Below are 19,841 nucleotides of genomic sequence, written 5' to 3'. Positions count from 1 at the left end.
ACAGGTGTGTGTCACCATGCCTGGCTAATTATTTTTAGTAGGGATGGGTTTCACCATGGTGGTCAGGCTGGTCTCGAACTTCTGACCTTGTGATCCGCCCACCTCAGCCTTCCAAAGTGCTGGGATTACAGGCGTGAGCCACCGTGCCCGGCCCTTTTTTTTGAGATATGGTCTTGCTGTGCTGCCCAGGTAGACGCGCACAGCTCACTGCAACCTCCACCTCCTGGGCTCAACCAATCCTCCTACCCCAGCCTCCTGAGTACCTGGGACTACAGGCATGTGCCATCATGCCCAGCTAATTTTTGTGTGTGTACGTGTGTGTGTGTATACATATATATATATATATATATATATATATATATATATATATATTTTTTTTTTTTTTTTTTTAAAGAGATAGGGTTTTGCCATGTTGCTCAAACTGGTCTCAAACTCCTGAGCTCAAGTGATCTGCCTATCTTGGCTTCCCAAAGTGCTGGGTTTACAGGTGTGACCACGGTGCCCAGCTGGAAGGTATTTCCATACTAAAATCTACAGAGGGGAAAAAGAGGCACCTGAATTTCTCATTTTAAACATATTTCCCTTTCAGTCTGACTTTAGGGACAGGATAGGAATGTGGGGCAAATGTGAATATAAATAACAATTAACGGCCTGGCTCAGTGGCTCATGCCTATATTACATCTATAATCCCAGTGCTTTGGGGGACTGAGGCAGGAGGACTGCTTGAGGCCAGGAGTTAGAGACCAACCTGGGCAACATTGTGAGACTCTGTCTTTACAAATTTTTTTCTTTTTTTTGAGACTGAATTTCATTCTTGTTGCCCAGACTGGAGTGCAATAGTGCGATCTCAGCTCACTGCAACCTCCACCTCCTGGGTTCAAGCAATTCTCCTGCCTCAGCCTCCCGAGTAGCTGGGATTACAGACATGCATCACCACGCCAGGCTAATTTTGTAGTTTTAGTAAAGACACGGTTTCACCACGTTGGTCAGGCTGGTCTCGAACTCCTGACCACAGGTGATCCGTCTGCCTTGGCCTCCCAAATGCTGGGATTACAGGTGTGAGCCACCGTGCCCAACCAAAAAATATTTTTACATATATATACATATATATACACACACATACATGAAATTAGCCAGGTGTAGTGGTACGTGCCTATGGTCCTAGCTACTTGGGAGGCTGAGGCAGGAAGATTGCTTGTGCCAGGAGTTCGAGTTTGCAGTGAGCTATGATCACACCACTGCCCTCCAGCCTGGGCAAAAGAGTGAGACTTTCTTAAAAACAAAAAACCCAAAGAAAAACCATAATGAAAGAGAAATGTAAAATAATACTTCACTCCTGTCAAATCTAAGGTAACAACATTGTTACAACAGACCATAGGCATTTGGACTCACCATGTAATGAAAATTAACAAAGGGACAAGCAGATTTCCCAGACAAAGCTTTTATTTTGGGGCTTGTCCTACTGTGCTAGAGTGCAAGGGAGACAGACAGCAGAGGCTGGTTCCCTGAAAAGAGCCAGTAAGGATTTATTAGGCAAAGCGCAGGAATTGACATCAGGGATAAGGTATGCAGGCTGGGCTGGGCAAAGCATGTGAGGGGTAGAGTATGCAGGTTAGCAAGGCTGGTTGATGGTTATCTTGAGTATAGGTTAACTGGTGGTCTGTCTGGCAAAAACAAGGCTGGAAATCAATTGTTCAGCATTCCTTCCAGAGGTGAGACACTCAACAACCTTGGTTCGATTTTGGATCTTCTAAGGCCAGTTTCTGGAGTTAAGCACAAGGTATGGTTAAACAGTATGAGAGCACAGAAGAATGGCTATTTTCTTTGTATGACTAAAGCCTTGGGATTAGTGGGTATAGTGCCAGTGAGGCAGTGGTGTGGGTTTTGTGATTAGTGGGAATGTACGAAAAAATGCTAGTGGGGGTGAGCTGAAGCCAAGCCCCATCTTAATATGATGTATTATTCAAACCAAGAAGCTTGAGAGTGAAAAGGGGTATGTACCACATACCAGAGGGGACGCCAGAACACGTGTAGCCCAGGTCTGACCAGGCAAAGTGGGATGAATGGTCATATCTCTAGCTAAATCTCACATTTCCAGAGTAGCTTAGAAATAAAACAAAGTTTTAAAAGAAATAAAGGGCCGGGAGCGATGGCTCAAGCCTGTAATCCCAGCACTTTGGGAGGCCAAGGCAGGTGGATCACGAGGTCAGGAGTTCGAGACCAGCCTGACCAACATGAAACCCCGTCTCTACTAAAAATACAAAAATTAGCCAGGCGTGGTGGCACGTGGCTGTAGTCACAGCTACTCAGGAGGCTGAGACAGAAGAATTGTTTGAACCCAGGAGGCAGAGGTTGCAGTGAGCAGAGATCACGCCACTGAACTCCAGCCTGGGCAACAGAGTGAGGCTGCATCTCAAAAAAATAAAAAATAAATAAATAAATAAGGCCAGACGTGGTGGCTCACACCTGTAATCCCAAAACTTCGGGAGGCTGAGGCAGGAGGATCACTTGAGCCCAGGAGTTCCAAGACCAGCCTGGGAAACCAAGTGAGACCCTGTTTCTATTAAAAAATAAATAAGAAGGCAGGGCACGGTGGCTCACGCCTGTGATCCCAGCACTTTGGGAGGCCGAGGCAGGTGGATCACAAGGTCAGGAGTTTGAGACGAGCCTGGCCAATACGGTGAAACTCCGACTCTACTAAAAATACAAAAACTAGCCAGGCGTGGTGGCGGGTGCCTGTAGCTACTTGGGAAGCTAAGGCAAGAGAATCGCTTGAACCCGGGAGGTGGAGGTTGCAGTGAGCCGAGATCGCGCCACCACACTCCAGCCTGGGCAACGCAGTGAGACTCTTGTCTCCAAAAAAAAAAAAAAAAAAAAAATGACAATAATAATAAAAATAAATAAATAAAATTTCTTAAAAAAAAAAAAACAATACCTAAGTTAACAGAAAATGGCTTCCCTTGTCACCCCTGTCATACCCCAAGTATGTTTTACTTAACAACATTGAGAGTTTACTATATGTCAGCCTGTTCTTAGAGCTTTCACATGTATTAACTAATTTAATTACCCCTGTATCTTTTTGACTGATGAGGCTGAGAGGTTAGTAACTTGCCCAAAGTCACAAAGAGCTAGGATTACTTTTGTTTTTTGTAAACCTTCAGTTATATTCTTGGATACATTTCAAGAGCAACAAGACAAAAAGAGACTGTGAACAGCAAGCAGAAGCAGAATCAGCAATAAACCCGTCTTTTGAAGGTATCTTCAAAAAGAGACTAGAGGCGGAGTTTAGAAAGCCACAACCAAGCTAATATGTCTCTCTGGGGCCACTGAATATAGAGGCAGATGACCTCCACCTAGCACTGAAAACCCTAAAAATACCAATGACATAAAACAACAATATTTGTGACAGCAACAACTCAGTAAGGAAAAGATGAATTACGGTCCATTAAAAATATTAAGACAGAACTAGTAAGTTGCAGAGGTGGGCCTAGCATTCAGTTTCTTATATCTAGGTGTAATCTTATCTTTGCGTTTTTTTCTCTAAAATTTGAAGGAAAAATGTCCAGAGCAGACAAATATAATTCCACTCCAGAAATGGGAAGTGAATACACACCAGACAGTGTTACTTTTTGTGTTTAAAACAATCACTCACATAGAGCAGAAAATAACTTAACTGAAAGGAAAGCATATGAGATCAAAGCAAAAAGGAAGTGCCTTTCAGAATATTTACAGCTGGAATACATGTTCCTTGATGGCAGGATGACACTTGTTATGCTTGATCGATCATCTATCCATCCACCCATCTACCATCTGGCTTCAAGAATCAACAGGAATAGGGTGGGGGGGGGGGCGGGGACAGCATTAGGAGATATACCTAATGCTAAATGACGAGCTAATGGGTGCAGGAAATCAACATGGCACATGGATACATATGTAACAAACCTGCACATTGTGCACATGTACCCTAAAACCTAAAGTATAATAAAAAAAAAAAAAAATCAACAGGAATATATCAAGTAAAAAAGGATAGGTTGCCGGGCGCAGTGGCTCATGCCTGTAATCCTAGCACTTTGGGAGGCTGAGGCGGGCGGATTACCTGAGGTCAGGAGGTCAAGACCAGCCTGGCCAACATGGTGAAACTCCATCTCTACTAAAAATACTAAATATGAGCCAGGTGCAGTGGTGCGCACCTATAATCCCAGCTACTCTGGAGGCTGAGGCACAGGAATCGCTTCAACCCGGGAGGCGGAGGTTGCGGTGAGCCGAGATCACGCCACTGCACTCCAGCCTGGGCTACAGAGCAAGACTCCATCTCAAAAAAACAAGCAAACAAACAAACAAACAAAAAACAGATAAACAAACAACAAAAAAGACAGGTTATTCCAGGTGGAACAAAACAGGATACATAAACAGAAATAACTCCTGTCCCAGTTAGTGTACCACTCTCAGTCCTCATAATCCTACAACTCTATTATCTACTAATACTGAAACATAATTACTTACATTTCCACTAAACTTTAAGTTTCCCAAGGGTAGGTATTCCATTTGTTCATCTTAGAATCCTTACCATTCACCACAGAATACAAAGTAAGCATCCAATATTTGAATAAATCAATGTGAGTATTACCATGAATGTTGATAAGTATCATGTCCAAGGTCTAAGGGTACATATGTTGTGAGTATGGGTAGGAATTAGATCAAAAAGCCTCAAATGGCTGGGCACAGTGGCTCACATCTGTAATCTCAACACTTTGGGAGGCCGAGGCAGGAGGATAGCTTGAGGCCAGGAGTTCAAGGCCAGCCTGGGTAACACAGTGAACTCTTGTCTCTACTAAAAACAATTAGGCCGGGTGCGGTGACCCACACCTGTAATCCCAGCACTTTGGGAGGCCGAGGCAGGTAGATCACTTGGGACCAGGAATTTGCAACTAGCCTGGCCAACATGGCAAAACCCTGTCTCTACTAAAAATACCAAAATGGGCTGGGCGTGGTGGTGCATACCTATAATCCTAGCTATGTGGGAGGCTGAGGCATGAGAATCGCTTGAACCCAGGAGGAGGAGATTGCAGTAAGCCGAGATCACATCACTGTACTCCACCCTGGGTGACAGAGTGAGACTGTCTCAAAAACAAAACAAAAAACCACTTAGCCAGGCAAAGTGGTGTGCGCCTGTAGTCCCAGCTATTCAGGAGGCTGAGGCAAGAGGATCGTTTGAGGCCTAGAGATTGAGGTTGCAGTGAGCTATGAGCATGCCAGTGCACTGCAGCCTGGGTGACAGAGCAAGATCCTATCTCAAAAAAAAGAGTTAAGTCTCAAATGCTAAAGGTTTTGGGTCTTTGTTCAGAACACAATAGAGGAACTACTGGAGCAAAGCACAGAGTATTAAGAGCAAAACGGCACCATTATACTTCTGTTACAGAAAGACTACTGGAAGATGCTTGATCTATAAAAAGATCTTGATGCAGAAAGACTTATTAGAGGATTCTTCCAATAGTCCAGGAAAGTAAGTGTTAATAAGGTCCTGGCTTTATTTCTAAAATGGAGGCAATATAATAACACCTACTTTACAAGGTTGTTTTAAGAGTTAAAGGCCGGGCGCGGTGGCTCACGCTTGTAATCCCAGCACTTTGGGAGGCCGAGGCGGGCGGATCACGAGGTCAGGAGATCGAGACCACGGTGAAACCCCGTCTCTGTTAAAAATACAAAAAATTAGCCGGGCGTGGTGGCGGGCGCCTGTAGTCCCAGCTACTCGGAGAGGCTGAGGCAGGAGAATGGCGTGAACCCGGGAGGCGGAGCTTGCAGTGAGCCGAGATCGCGCCACTGCACTCCAGCCTGGGCGACAGAGCAAGACTCCGTCTCAAATAAAAAAAAAAAAGGAGTTAAAATAATATGGACTGCTGGTCAGGCATGGTGACTCATGCCTGTAATCCTGGCACTTCAGGAGTCTGAGGCAGGCAGCTCGCTCGAGCTCAGGAGTTCGAGATCAGCCTGAACAACATAGCAAGACCCCATCTCAGAAAAAAAAAAGTTTTTAAAACAAAGATAATATGGACTGCCACTTGGAAAGCAGAAACAGGAGCCTATCAAAAGAGAAATGTCTTTTGAGGGACTTGGGCCTGTGCCAGGTCTGACCTGGACTGGACGAACTACATCTTAAAGATGTTAAAATATTCTTTAAAAAATTCAGTTTCTAACCATTTAAAGCAGAGAACCAATTCCTGGAAAGTGGTGCATTAAGAATGAATGTGGCTGCACTGTGAAGACATGAATGGGTCTCTCCTACTCTGCCACCTTTACCTCAGAGCTCACACTCCAAATGCTTTATCCTGACCTACAACCTCAGAAGAAGATCCTCCTGAAGCAACAGCTGGAAAAAGGGGATTAGAGGGCTGAAAAGGCGCCCCCCCAACCAGAGGGAGGACTGACTCTAGGCCAATGGGTGTCCCTTATTCCTCTTATCTGGTCTTTGGCAGAGGGCCTGAGCAGTGATGCCTACAGCAGTCAGTGCAGGAGCTGCCTTGGCCCGGACATCCCCAAAAGTTTTGATGTCTTCTAGCAGCTAGAATCCCCCAAAACTGAAGAAGCTCTGGAAGGAGCCTGAAAAGTTTTCCCCAAAGGTCAGGAAAAAGAGCCTATAAGCAGAGGGTGAAAAATTATTATGAGGCCCTGCAAGACAGACTGTAGAACTTGCCCAATCAACTCTCATAAGGTGATGGGGCCTGCCATTTGGAGCCTCTGTGTTTACAATATGGAAAATTAGCACTGAGCTTGGCACACAATATTTTACTGAATAAAGGAAATGATTGTTCTAATCAGGGACAACTGTTTTTATTGTTGGCTTGACAGTGTACAGAAAGATGGCTCACTCTAGATTTAGAGACGGTGATAAAGATGAGTCTAGATTTGAGTTTATTATTATTTATTTTTATTTTTGAGACGGAGTCTCGTGCTGTCGCCCAGGCTGGAGTGCAGTGGCGCAATCTTGGCTCACTGCAACCTCCGCCATCCAGGTTCAAGCGATTCTCCTGCCTCAGCCTCCCGAGTAGCTGGGATTACAGGTGTGCACCCCTACACCTGGCTAATTTTTGTATTTTTAGTAGAGATGGAGTTTCGCCACCTTGGCCAGGCTGGTCTCAAACTCCTGACCTCAGTGATCTGCCGGTCTCGGCTTCCCAGAGTGTTGTGATTACAGACATGAGCCACCGTGCCCGACCTAGATTTGAGTTTAAAGAGGATTTGCAGAGAGAAATAGAACTGACATCAGAGAATACATTCAAATCAACTGAATTTAAAGGGAAAAAATGCAATTTCTCCTACATTCCATTAAAAGCCGAAACATTCAGATTTTCTGACACCAACTTAGCAAATGTTAAAAATACAAGGGTATACTTCTTGTTGATAAGTTACCATGAGTTCCACTAGTAGAGCTGGAGAGATAAGCAAACATGCTGGGTGAACCCTAGAGTAAGCCTGAGACTATGGCTGCACAGACAGAAGAGAACACAGAACAAAACAGAAACTCAAAGGTTTCCTCATCCAGGGCAGTCTTCTCGAGGACAGTTCAAATTCCAAACTGTTAGATCATTAAAGGAATAGGCATGTGAATAGCCCTATGAATTATTCAAATTCTTACAAATGAGAAGACAATAATGGCTTAGGAGTTGAAGTAATTACATAGTAAAATTCTATTTTTCTTCAGATTACGGAGACTGAGTCTAAATAAATATGAGGGTGGGGGACCCATTACTTTAAATTTTCAGTGAAAAAGTTACAAGTTATATATAATGGCTTATTACTGGCCAGTCACTTCATTCTGATGAGCTCCTGCCCATCAGAATATTTGCTATTTAAAGAATCTTTGTTGGCATGTCAAGTGAAAAACGTGTTCCTCCTAAGTTTCTTCTGAAGTCTACACTTAGTCTTGTATATAGTGGTCCTTGTAAAAGAAGTACTAGTGGTTGTGATGATGAACAAGTTTTGAGAACATTCAGCTATAAAAGACCCTCTCTGTAAGAGACATCAACAAGGTCTCTTATGAAAAACAAGAAGTAGAAAACCAGACAAAACTCTCAGTCTCACAAGCATTATTAGAGGGCTTTCTTGTAACTATGATAATTTTTCCTTAACCCCATTGCTTGTCCTGTGCTACCCACTTGCAGCGGAAACACTGGGAGAGGATATTACAGTCTAAGTATGTCAGAATGAAACAGATATTCTTGGCCCTGTTAAGACAACGAAAGTCTGCATCTTAAAACTCTATTTTCCATTTGTTTAGAACCTTGTCTTAGTCTGTTTTCTGTTGCCATAACAGAATATCATAGACTGGGTTATTTATAAAAAAATTTATTTCTTACAGTTCTGGAGGGTGGGAGGTCCAAGATCACCCCAATATCTGGTGAGGGCCTTCTTGCTGTGCCGTAACATGGCTGAGGGCACCACACAGCAAGAGGGCAAGAGCATGCGTGTCAGCTCAGGTCTCTCTTCCTCTTATAAAGCCACCAGCCCCATTATGGTGGCCCCACCCTGATGATTTTATCTAATCCTAATTACTTTCCAAAGACCGTACGTTCAGTTGACATACAGATTTGGGGATTAAGTTCCCAACACATGAAATGTGGGGAACAGCAAACCATAGTAGACATCTATAATAAAAAATTAAGTAATACATATGAGGTCCTTATCATAGAATACATAGTGAAGAATGCTCACCAAACTGGTAAGGGGAATGGTGGAGAGGAAGAAGGAAACGATGACTGAGGTTTCTACCTTGCATAACTGGGTGGTTACAATGCTGTAAACCAAGAAGCATATAGGAGAAGTAATTTATGGGTTCACTGAGGGTGATAAAGGTAATGGGTTTGAAATCTGAGACATATTAAGGAGGCCAGGCACGGTGGCTCAGGCCTATAACCCCAGCACTTTGGGAGGCTAAGGAGGATTGCTTGAGGCCAGGAGTTCGAGACTAGCCTGGGCAACAAAACCACCTCATCTCTCTTTAAAAAAAAAAGACGTATCAAGGAAGAAACAATTCAAACAGAACATAAAGAAGTCTAAAAACAAAAGTTTTCTAATACTATTAATAACATCTCATTTCTAAAGGTAATATTCCTTGTATTACAATACAGCATTCTCCCAAGATAATTCACTTACTTTTAAATGAGGATATAATTTATAAATATCAATGTTTGTAAAGAGATAAATGGAGAGTCTTAAGAAGTAATGGTGCTTATTTCTTGGGGCGCAAAGTTATTTCTGGCATAACTTCACATTACTGCACAGCATCCAGCAAAATATGGGTGATCTGTAACCTCTCTTGAGATCTGAGTCTGTGTGTTCTCCTAATAATATATGTATCACTGTCATATATATCAGTAAGATACTTGGTTATTAAAGTATTTTATTATCTAAGATTTTCAGAGATCATTTCTTAAAACTCAGATTCTCTTTATCTGTTGTCTCATTCTGTCTTCCCTGAACAGATGATAAAATATATCCTTTGGGTTCACTGTACATGCCTCTCTGCCAAGAAAATAACATTTCAGAGGAAAAGGTTATGTCTTCTATGTAGTAATCATTATTGGAATGTCATGTCAGCAGTAATATCTTCCTGACATCTCCCACACCACAAATACAGTATTTTCTAGATTAACAGAATATGCAAATAAATTATCCCTAACATTTTTCTATTTTTAGTTTTCCTGTACTTTTCTTTTTTATTTATTTTTAAGAGGCAGAGTCTCACTGTGTTGCTCAGGCTGAAGTGCAGTGGCACAATCATAGCTTATAATGCCTGGGCTCAAGCAATCCTCCAGCCTCAGCCTCACAAGTAGCTAGAGCAGGTGTGTGCCACCATGTCCAGCTAATTAAAAACATTTTTTTTTTTTTTGGTAGAGACAGGGTCTCACTAATGTTGTCCAGGCTGGTCTTGAACTCCTGGCCTCAAATGATCCTCCCGCCCTGGCCTCCTAAAGTGCTCGGATTACAGGCATGAGCCAGCACACCCAGACGTGTACTTTACTTTCTAGAGCTATCTTACAGCAATTGATTTCCTCATATAGGTACTAGGTACTGATCAAGATAGGCTGTCATCTGATCCCTGAATTGTCTACTTGAAAAGCATTTCTTACTCCTACCTCAGGGCTCTTCCCTTTGCCTGTACCACTCTTCTGAAACGTCTTACCATGGTTCATACTCTCATTTTTACTGAAGTCTTTGCTCAAATACTACCTCTCGGAGAAGACTTCCCTAGCTAGCCTATATAAAACAACATCCCACCCCATCATTCACTATCCTCTTTCTTCAGTTCATTTTCTTTGCAGTAGTACTTTCCACTTGAATTTCATTTATTCAACACTAAATCCTCACCACATAATACAGTACCTGGCACTTAGGAGGCATTAAGTTGAAAACTGCTGAATGAAATTAGTTTTAAAAAATAAACATTTAGTAAGGAAAGGCTTATCTGTAATCATTCTTTAAGATTTTGACTCCAAAAACTATTTCTTGGGATCCATATTCCTTCACAGTCTAAGCCTCTTAGAAGATTGTGATTAAAAAATTGCGGCCGGGTGCGGTGGCTCACAACTGTAATCCCAGCACTTTAGGAGGCCGAGGTGGGCAGATCATGAGGTCAGGAGATTGAGACCATTCTGGCTAACACAGTGAAACCCCGTCTCTACTAAATATACAAAAAAAAAAAAATTAGCCGGGTGTGGTGGTGGGCGCTTGTAGTCCCAGCTCCTTGGGAGGCTGAGGCAGGAGAATGGCGTGAGCCTGGGAGGCGGAGCTTGCAGTGAGCTGAGATCGCACCACTGCACTCCAGCCCAGGCGACAGAGCGAGACTCAGTCTCAAAAAAAAAAAAAAAAAAAAAAAAAAAAAATTGGACTAGTACTTGGAGACAAAAGATTTCCCAGCAAGAAGCCTCATGGATCACAGCATACATATACCCTCAAATATGACTCGTGGAGATGTTTCCATAAGCAATAAAGTAATAATTTTTAAAAACACACTGCTTCCTCAATAATTAAACATAGAATTATATGATCCAGCAATCCCATTTGTGGATATATACCAAAAAAAGTGAAAACAGGGACTCAAACAGATGTGTACACCCGCGTTCATAGCAAAATTATTCACAACAGCCAAAAGGTAGAAGCAAGTCAAGTGTCCACAGATAGATGAATGGAAAAACAAAATGTGGTGTATACATATTCAGCCTTAAAAAGGAAGGAAATTCTGACACATGCTGAAACACAGATGAACCCTGAGAACATTATGTTAAGAGAAATAAGCCAGTCACAAAAGGACAAATATGGATTCCACCTATATGAAGTACTTAGAGTAATCAAATTCATACAGACAGAAAGTAGAATATGGTTGTCAGGGGCTGGGAAGTTAGTGTTCAATAAGTACAAAGTTTCAGTTGTGGAAAATGAGAAAGTTCTGGAGATGGACGGTGGTGATGGCTGCAGCATAACAATGTGAATGTACTTAATGTTGCAGAACTATATATACACTTAAAACTGGTTAAAATGGTAAATGTTATGTATTTTTAAGTGACAACTGAAAAAATGGAAAAAATCTCACAAACAAAACATTAAACAGAAAAGCAATGACATACCTTCCCTCTCCACTCCCTTTTTTAAACATTCCCCCCAACTTCATGTTCCTTTTAATGATTGGAGTGGGAGTATCTTACATCAGAATGGGAATACATAGTTTACCAAGGGCTTTTTCATGTGTTAAGTCATTTTAGTCTCACACTAACTCTTCCATGTAGACAGCACAGGCATCATTCTCTATTCTCCAAATGAGGAAATCAAAGTAGAGACTTTAAAGTGACTTATCCAAAGTCAAATAAAGAGTAAAATGGGCCAGGTGCAGTGGCTCACGCCTGTAATTCCAGCACTTTGGGAGGCCAAGGTGGGTGGCCTAGGCGACAAGAGCAAAACTCCTCTGTCTCCAAGGAAAAAAAAAAGAGTAAAATGGCAAAGCCAAGACCAAAGACCAGGCCTTCAATCCCTCATCTAGTGTGTGTCTTATCCCCCCAACCCCCACACCCCTGCTAAACAAGAAAGCGTCTCAGAAGTCTTCAGTCCTATACCAACCTTTCTGAAGGAAACTGCCATGTCTACCTTATGCTTCTGTGTCCACTGTGCTGCTGTTTCTATTACTCAACCCTTAAGTCTCCAGTTTCGACTTTATCACCCAACTGAGGTAAAGGGACAGATCTTAATCTCTCTAGTGCTGCATACTGTTGAACAGTAAAACGTTTCTTGATTGTGATTAATACTCCATAAATATCAAACCTCCTAGCATTCAAACACAGAGGACAATTAAATGACTAAGCTTCCCTAATCTCATCCCTTCCTATTACTTGTTTTTCCTTCCTTTGCAGGAGATACTTTTGTAATTTTTGTAATAAAAATGAAAAAATATACAATAAAAAGTGGAGAATATAGTTAATGGACCTCTATCCATTGCCAAGTTTCAACCAACATTTACCAATTGGCAGGTGGTTTGTTTTTTTTCCCTTTAGAAATGGGGTCTTGCTCTGTTGCGGAGGCTAGAGTGCAGTGGCACAAACATAGCTCACTGCAACCTCAAACTCCTGGACTCAAGTGATCCTCCTGCCTCAGCTTCCCAAAGTGCTGCAATTACAGGTTTAAGTACCAACTATATCCCAGTCCACCACTATCTACCCAATCCCACTAGAATATTCTCAAGCAAATCTCAGATAGCATATTATTTCACCTGTAAATATTTCCATATTTATCTCTAAAAGTATGTAAAGCAACTACAGACTATCACATCTAAAATAAACAATAATTCCTTAATATGAAACTCCTAGGCAGTGTTAACATTTCTCAAATTGTTTGAATTAGGATCCAAATAAGGTCTACACATTGTGACTGGATGATTATGTCTCTTCAATCTCCGCATATGGGTTCCTCCTCCTTTAAAATTTTTTTTTTGTTGAAGAAATCAGGTTACCTGGTTGTTTCCTATAGTTTGGATTTTGCCAAATGTATTACCATGATGTAGTTTAATAATGTGCTTCTGACTCTTGTATTTACAGTAAATTGATAGATATATCTAGAGCTGTGATCAGATTCAGGATCATTTTTGTATGAAAACTTTTTTTGGGGGGGGGGGCCAGGCGCGGTGGCTCACGCTTGTAATCCTAACGCTTTGGGAGGCCAAGGTGGGCGGATCATCTGAGCTCAGGAGTTTGAGACCAGCGTGGGTAACATGGTGAACCCCTATCTCTACTAAAATACAAAAAATTGGCCGGGTGTGGTGGCACGCACCTGTAGTCCTAGGTACTCGGGGGCTGAGGCACAAGAATCGCTTGAACCTGGGAGGCGGAGGTTGCAGTGAGCTGAGATAGTACCACCGCACTCTAGCCTGGGCAACAGAGTGACTCTGTTTCCAAAAACCAAAAAAAAAAAAAAACTTTTTTTTTTTTTTTTTTTTTGCCAAGACTGCTTCACAGGTGGCAGGTAGTATGTACTTCCAACAGTTAAGTTCAAAAGTCTATTGAATTCCCTTTCTTTGATATTAACAGTTATCAATGATCACCAACTAAAGCAATCCATTAACGGGTTTGAAAAAGATCACATGATAGTCTTATCATTCTTTCTTTATTCACTAGCTGGAAAAGTTCTATAAAAAAACTCATCAACTATTCAGTCGTCCTGATGCAGTCTGTACAGAAAGGACAGAATAAATGAGTAATTTTTTACTTTTATTTACTAATTTTCAAAACAATTAGTAACAGCTTCCTAGCATCCTTAAAGACAATCAGTGAGTTTTAAAAAGTTATGAATTAATAGACTTACCTCTATGTGAGAGGTTCTAATCTTTTGTAGTTATTCTTATTGAAGTTCAAACTGTCCCATCTTTGGACAGTAGAGCCTTATTCAAATTGGTTCCTAAGACCTTATGACATAATCCTAACCTCCGCCTCCGAGAGCTTCCTAAACCTTTCTGGTATTACAGCTTATTCCAGGCATATCTTGTATTTTTCTTGCCGTTGACTTGGAACCAGTCATTTCCTTAAAGGAGCTGTAATTCCTTTTAGTGGGAAATGGTATTCAGAAACCACAATTTCAGTAACGGGGATGCTCAATGCCTTTTCAGTACAGAGATCTAAGACATTATATACACACATATCTACATAAACATGTACATAGATATAATAAATGTACATTATCATTAGTTTATACTGTTGCTTCCAATTCAGGTTTATAGGGTTTTTACTCAATCTCATTGATCTTATATCATTTCTCCTTTCTCACATATGGAAACCCTCTATTCTCAATGCAGCCTACATAATAGTTATCACAAAATATTCACACAACCTGAGAATAAAAATATTAACACTATCATTACCAATATGATACACGAAAATCTTTCAATTTTTAATTTTTTTTTTTTTACAATTCTTTTTACCTTTAGGATATACCCAACTTGGAATATTCTACAAATTACTGTGTATGTAAGTCACTTGGAATTGTTTACTCTGTGTGATTATATAACCAATGGAAAATCCACTTTATAAGATTTATTTTGATTTTTAGTCATTGCATTTTTAACTTTGTTATATAATTACTTAAAATATTTGAGTATAAAGTTATAATAAAAAAAAAGATACATCCAAAGAATACAAATTGCTGTCCCTGTCTACTCTATTCTAGTCCCTGCCTGCCCCATAGGTAACTTTACTTATACAACACTTTACTTTCCCTGTTTTTTTGGCTATTATCCATTGGTTTCCTACTATGAGCAATGCTGAAATCAAGTTAGTAACTTCCTTCTCCTGTCTCTACCCCCGTATTTTAAGTGATATATTTTTATTTACAGTGCATACCTATAACCAGTGAGCTTATTTTACATTTCATATATTCTCCCCACATTCTTGATAATTAAACTTTACCTATAGAGTAGTTAGATACTACACTCTCAGTCTTAGTTCTACCAATAAAATATATATTTAATGATCATCATCAGCTTCAAGTACCAGTTAATGACTGTTAAGAATACAGGTCTGCAATTCCTTTTCAAATAGAAATCTTTGAAGCCACATACATTCAAAAATTCACTTTTTTCCTTTGCTTTCAAAAAGAAATAATATGGTTACAGTAAACACACCTGACAGCAATAATTTAAGCATATCCTTAGAATGACTTTGTATGGCAGATGCACCTGAATGTGTGTTCTGAGCTAGGGAATCCAGGAGTGGCCAACCCAGAGATTCCTTCCTTGCCTATAAGGACATCTGAGCCCCCAACCTGTCCCATGGAACACAAGCCCTACAGGAGACTGAGGCTCCAAGTTTTGGGTTGAATAAAGAGTGCCAGGTGGAGGTTGCTAGGTGGAAGTACTAAGTGGAAATGCTATATAAACTGCATGCCTATGGCAGGCAGTTGTGGTTCTTCTGCCCAGCCCACTGCCACTGGACTGTATATAAGGCAGTTCTCCTGTCCAGCCCACTGCCACTGTACCCTCTCCTTTGTATGTAAGCCCCCAGTAAAACCCCACATCTCCTCTGCCGGCTCTGGGTCTCTTCTTCGGCCTCTTGAACCTAATGCCATGCCCACTGGAGTGACAGAAGTTTGGCGTGACATATGGTATACCAAACATTTACTGTATACTATATAACTATCCCCAGTGGGATCTGGCACAGCATCCTAATTTGTTTTTAATAATTTGTTTGTAACATCAAACAAATTAATATTTTGCAGTAAAATATACTATTTAGACTAACCTATGTTAGTTTAGGTTCGGTTTTGCTGGCAGATAAATCTGGGTCATGTCAGTGTTTGCCATCAAATTAAGTCCTCCCATAACCCCTAAAATAGTTTTCAGAACTTTTGGGATTTCAAATTATAAGTAAGAGAATGTGGACCTGTAGTTAAAAATAGTCTTTTCCCTTATCCACCCGCCACCAAAAATAGTCAAGTCAGAAAACATTTCTATTCATGTTAAATGAAAATCTTTAAATTGACATTTTCTATAAAATTCCATTGTATTACTGCAAATGAAGATTAGTTAGTTGTTAGGGTTTTGTTAAGAGAATCTTATTAAGCCATGTGGTTTTTTTCCAATATAACCTATTATAATTCAAAACAGCTGTCAGTCCCCTGCTGCTACTTTTTCTCCATTAAAAATGCATTTTTAAAAGAATATAAAAGTACATCACATTTCACTAATCTATGCAACAATCTAGAATAATTTTTCTTTTTTTTTTTTTTTTTTGAGACGGAGTCTCGCTCTGTCGCCCAGGCTGGAGTGCAGTGGCGCAATCTCGGCTCACTGCAAGCTCCGCCTCTTGGGTTCACGCCATGCTCCTGCCTCAGCCTCTCCGAGTAGCTGGGACTACAGGCGCCCGCCACCACGCCCGGCTAATTTTTTTGTATTTTTAGTAGAGACAGGGTTTCACTGTGGTCTCGATCTCCTGACCTCGTGATCCGCCCTCCTCGGCCTCCCAAAGTGCTGGGATTACAAGCGTGAGCCACCACGCCCGGCCCTAGAATAATTTTTCAAACTAGAAAATGATGGAAATACAGAGAAATGAGGTGAGTATGGTTCTTAGAATTTTGAGTCTAGTGAAAGTATCTGAATTTTTGACTTATCCTAAAATGAAACTACACACACACACACACACACACACACACACACACACACACACACATTTATTTTAATTTGAGCAGGGTCTTGCTCTGTTGTCTAGGCTAGAGTAGAGTGGTTCACTCATAGCTCATTGCAGCCTCCAACTCCTGGGCTCAAGTAATCCTCCTGCCCCAGCCTCCCAAGTAGCTACGACTGTAGGTGTGTGCCAGCATGCCCAGCTAATAAAAAACAACAATTTTTTTTTTGGTAGTGACGGGTCTCACTATGTTGCCCAGGCTGGTCTTGAACTCCTAGCCTCAAGTGACCTTCCTGCCTCCGCTTTGAAAAGCACTGGGATTACAAAGCATGAGCCACTTCACCTGGCCGAAACTATATTCTTAGTGTTCCTGTAGTATTTCTAGTTATGAAATACTTCTTAAATAAAATATCTGCTATAAATGCATAGTAAGCATGGTCTGAAATCTGTTATCTCTTAGCTGTTTAAATGATGTAAAAAACATAATCTCCAAAGAGTAACAACCCCGGAAGAGTCACTAGGGAAGTCTTGTAGATTATCATTCTTAAACCGGGTAGGAAAACCCAAACTAGTGAAGAAATCATTAAAATAGATACTGAATTATTAGAAAAAAATTTTAAATGTGGATATGACTATCTTCTTATTTATGAAAACTAAATTTATACTAAATCCTAAAATTAAAAACTATTATGCATTCATATGTATATCAAAATTTAAAATTTGGCCAGGTGACAGTTTTATACAAAACTATTTTCATTTTATAATATATCAAGGTTGCAAAAATATGCCCACACACAAAATTTTACCTTAAAAAAATTCCTACATAGAACTGTGTTGTATAGATATGTAATAATTTACTTAACCAAATCCATATTGAGGGTCACATCCAATTTTTCAATATTATAAATAGCACTGCAATTCTTTTACACATATCTTTGCCCACTCTGCCCAGTCTAAATTATGTCATTAGAATAAATTTCAACAAGATTCTTGGGTTAAAGGATATACACGTTTCCAATTTGAAGACATATTGTCAGAAGAGTTGCAATTTACACTCCTATCAGCTCTGCATGAGAATGTCCAAAATGCTGGACATTATTCATCTTTGCAATCTGATGGAGGAAAAATTATGTCGTTGCTATTTTAATCTCTTAAAAATTATTAAACTGATATTCATTAGTCCCCATGTTGCTTTATATTCTTTGCCCATTGTTCTATTTGGCTGTTCTTTTTACTAATTTGCAACACTTTCTATAGTAATGTTAAAATAATAAATGGAAAATATTCATATGGGCCTTTTAAAACTATGATAGCTTTTGTCATAAATGTTTAATTTTTCATATAGACAACTCTGTCTTTTCCTTTGTTAACTTCTGGGTTTCCTCCTCCTTACTGCAAACAATTTTACATCAGAAAACAAATTTATATATAAATATTTAAGCAGTTAGGACAATATTTGAGAAAGTGCTTTCAATTTGTGTTGTAATCTCCAAATTAGAGTATGTGGGTAAATATTCTTCTATTAAGGAGGAAGTTAACATTAAATTAAGAGTCTACAACACAGTTACTGTTTCAAGTCATTTGGTGTACTAACATTTAACATTTTATTAAGTCCTAAGTATTAAGATAACTCAATTACCTGCTGTTGCTAGGAAGTGAGATGGATAAATTTTCCAAATAACTGGAAGATGCTTTTGTTAGTCATTGAGGTGTACAATGTTAGGCTTGACTTTTTACTGAATTTCCTGAGAATGTTGTGCTTAACTGACACTATATTACTTGTAGATACGTCTGTTCAGCCATCAGTGGTTCTGACATCTAAACATTTTCATCACCCCTAAAAGAAGTTCCATTAGCACTCACCTCAATTCCCCAGTCCTAGGCAACTACTAATCTAATTTCTATCTCTATTATTTTGGACATTTTATATAAATGGGATCATATAATAACGTGGGCTTTTGTGACTGGCTTCTTTCACTTTAGCATAATGTTTTCAAGGTCCATCCACATTGCAGCATTTATCAGTACTACTTTATTCCTCTTTATTTGCTGTATAACATTCCATTGTATGGATATACCACATTTTATTTAATTTATTCATTCATCCATCCATCCATTGATGGACATTTGGGTTGTTTCCACTTTTCAGTTATTATGAATAATGCTGTTACAAACAATCGTGTACAAGTTGTGTAGACGTGTACTTCTATTTCTCTTAAGTATATGCCTAGGAGTAAAATGTATTTTTTTTTTTTTTTTGAGATGGAGTTTCGCTCTTGTTGCCCAGGATGGAGTGCAATGGTGTGATCTCGGCTCACTGCAACCTCTGCCTACTGGGTTCAAGCAATTCTCCTGCCTCACCCTCCCGAGTAGCTGGGATTACAGGCATCTGCCACTATGCCCAGCTGATTTTTTTGTATTTTTAGTAGAGACGGGGTTTCACCATGTTGGCCAGGCTGGTCTCGAACTCATGACTTCAGGTGATCTACCCGCCTTGGCCTCCCAAAGTGCTAGGATTACAGGTGCAAGCCACCATGCCCAGTCTTTTTTTTTTTTTTTTTTTCTTAAAAAATAGAGACAGTCTCACTCTGTCACTCAGGCTGAAGTGTGATAGCACAATCATAGCTTACTGTAGCTTCAAACTCCTGGGCTCAAGTGATCCTCCCGAGTAATTGGGACTACAGTATGCACTACTGTGCCCAGCTAATTTATTTTTATTTTTTCTGTTGAGGTCTTGGTGTGTTACACAGGTTCATCTTGAACTCTTGGCCTCAAGTGATCCTCTCACTTTGGCCTCTGAGTTTAAGGATTACAGGTGTGAGCCACCATACTGGGCCTAACATGTATTTTTAATTATTGTTCCCCTTTTCCACTTCACACTATAAGGTAAACTATATAAGGTCAGGGTTTTTGTTTTATTCACTGTTGTATCTCCAGTGCCTAGAACTGTGTCTGGCAAATATAGTAGGTGCTTAACAAATTTTGCTGAATGTATGAATGAAATAGTAAAAATGTTTGCTTGCTCTGACACAGTAATTGGGCAGAGATGGAGGGACAGTTCATATTCAAGATGGTAAAGTGATCATAATATTGCTGTGGCAAACTGAAAAAATGCCCATGTAACACAGACAATTGTAATTTGATCCTTAGTATTAGATTAAATCTGGGAAGAGTAAGCAAAGTGGGTCA

The 19,841-nt window shown here is 40.2% G+C and overlaps 1 protein-coding gene across 2 annotated transcripts in view; it reads right to left on the bottom strand.

The window, feature by feature from the left end:
- The window catches only part of BTBD7 (BTB domain containing 7), a 101,694-nt gene that overhangs the window by 65,343 nt on the left and 16,510 nt on the right, over nt 1–19,841 (bottom strand). The gene's annotated exons all lie outside the window — the stretch shown is intronic.

This window comes from Hylobates moloch, unplaced genomic scaffold (assembly GCF_009828535.3).
Source record: "Hylobates moloch isolate HMO894 unplaced genomic scaffold, HMol_V3 SCAFFOLD_16, whole genome shotgun sequence".
Classification (NCBI taxonomy): Eukaryota; Metazoa; Chordata; class Mammalia; order Primates; family Hylobatidae; genus Hylobates; species Hylobates moloch.
Note: the sequence above shows the minus strand (reverse complement) of the source record. Positions and strands in the feature narration are given on the sequence as shown.